General features: G+C 31.1%; 1 protein-coding gene across 2 annotated transcripts in view; it reads left to right on the top strand.

Annotated features, from left to right (window-relative positions):
* Nucleotides 1–2,500, top strand: part of LOC100200359 (neogenin) — a 70,190-nt gene that overhangs the window by 22,025 nt on the left and 45,665 nt on the right. The gene's annotated exons all lie outside the window — the stretch shown is intronic.

Raw genomic sequence — 2,500 nt, 5'->3', positions numbered from 1 at the left:
TGACGAAACAAAAAGACGAAATTAAAATCATTTTAAAAAGTTTTGTTATTTTGTGATAAATTTTAATTATACTCAGGTGAAAATAGCATCGGAACAATGTTATCATTCTGAACATAAAAATAATGTGATTTTGATATACCTTTGATTTTTCTTGAATAACTTAAAATTGAACTGAATCCAAGTTCATTTTTTTGTTGTCTTGTATCGTTTTCTGACATGTGAATTACAGATATTTGCAAATCTTGTAATGCTAACGCAAAATCTGCTGCTGACCTGATTTCGTATTGACTAGTTTTAACTCTCAGGGCTGCAATTCGCTTAACAGTAGCTCCTATTCCGTCAACCACTCCTTTCCTGTGCATCGCTGCAAAGAAATGCCAGAAGAATTTTTTATGAAAACGTTTTTCAAACACAACCATAATGCTTTTGTTTTTGAACTGAGAAGTGGCATTATCGCTGAACATGTGTGCTTCTTTGACTTGATCAGGAATAAAGTGAAGGATTTTGTCAATGTACGGTATAACAAAAGACTTAGTATGATCAGTTGAATCTGAAACTATGGCAAATATTTTTAACTCAATTTTCCAGACTGCTAGGGTCATGATAGAAACTTGATTTTGACCAAAATGAGCCGCTTGTGGCCATTTTGATAGAAACACCTATTGTTTTCAGCCCAGTCAACTTGGATTACCGCAATTTCAGAATTAACACTCATTGAAACCTCCTTCAGTTTATTAAAAATTGTTGATTGGTTTTTCTTTACAAATGCGTGTTTAAAGAACTTATCACGCATCGCTGATATGTGTTGGATGAGTTCTGTTACAGTAGACTTTTTTGAAATTTTTTCAATGTTTGCATATGTTTTAGTTTCAGGCTTTCTCCACTCGTCCCAGAATACTTCGAAACCAAATGTATTAACAGTTTGCAAGTGTTTATCGAACTGTTTCATACCTTTGCATGCAGCGCATTTGTCATAGGCGCAATCATATGTGTACGGTTCACAAACAAAGATATTTATCATTTCAGATCCAACTTTTATTGAAGGCGCTTGAATTGATTTTGTTAATGCATTTAAGGCAAATCGCATATTTTCATGCAAACTACAAACACAAACATTATGCGGAAATTTTGTAAATGATTTTACATTGCGTGGACGAAGGTCGCAAAATTTGCTGAGTCCAATTTTTATGTGCAGATGCTTTTCCTTAAATAACTCGAAAGCTTCTTTTAGCGTATAATATAAATGACGTATCTGAATATTGTTTGCTTTTCCGTCAGATAATTGAATTCGAGTGACATCTTTTTTGTTTGGTGATATTTGGGAAACTTCATCTTCATTATAAAAGTTTACAACTGCTAAAACATCGCTTTCAGAAAGACCATACAGCTTTGAACATGCTGGAGGTAGACCTGAATTATCTTTATGACAAATCTGAATATTGTTTGCTTTTCCGTCAGATAATTGAATTCGAGTGACATCTTTTTTGTTTGGTGATATTTGGGAAACTTCATCTTCATTATAAAAGTTTACAACTGATGAAACATCGCTTTCAGAAAGACCATACAGCTTTGAACATGCTGGAGGTAGACCTGAATTATCTTTACAAGCAAAGCTATTTGAAAGAATAGAAAGAATTTCAGATTGTTTCTCCTTTGAAGTTGGTAGTGCTTTTAAAACTTTTTTCAATGCTTTTCCTCTTTGTTGAACGTTTTTAAAAGATGAGCTTGGCCTTTGATATTGATTTAAAAGTTTTCTTTTTAAAACGCGACTTTTTAAAACTCTTAATTTTGCTTTAGCAGCATAAGCTGCTTTTTTATTAGGATCGGCTTTCAATTTTTCTTGATATCTCTTAGATCTAACTCTGGACATTTCTTTCTTTTTATCAGCATTCCGAGAAACATAATTAGCTTGGTATTCTGCATAACGTTTTTTTTTGATTCCATTTCTTAAAAATTTACAACTTTATAAGAAAATGTTAACATAAATCCAAAAGTTTACTAATATTTACTAATAGCCCTTCACAATACTAAAATGCAAAAATTTATTCGAATTTGAAAAATTTGAAAACCCACAACGAAATCTGAACTTTTGGATGATATTTTGACTTCCTTACCGCGCTATTTTATAAAACGCTAATTATCCCGTCGATGGGTTTAGTGACGCAACAGCTTTTAAACTATAACTATATGTTAATACAATGCTTTTTGACCAATTTTTTTTTTAGTAATGATTAAAAGTTTACATTAAAATATATAATTTCTAAAAAAACCTTGCCATAAAGCATAATTTCATTGCGATAATTAAACTTTTTTAGCTTTTAGTTCAGTGACGCAACGTAATTTTTGTAGATGTGTATGTGACAAAAAAACACTTGAATTATTTTTAAAGAGTAAAAGTTTTTTTAATCAAGACATATATGTAATCTCAAAGATTCTTTCTAAACAAAAATATGGATATGTTTTGTTTAAAGTATTGCAATAACTCGCCCTCAAATTTTAC

This window comes from Hydra vulgaris, chromosome 09 (assembly GCF_038396675.1).
Source record: "Hydra vulgaris chromosome 09, alternate assembly HydraT2T_AEP".
NCBI classification, from domain to species: Eukaryota; Metazoa; Cnidaria; class Hydrozoa; order Anthoathecata; family Hydridae; genus Hydra; species Hydra vulgaris.
This window is presented reverse-complemented; position numbering and strand designations above follow the sequence as displayed.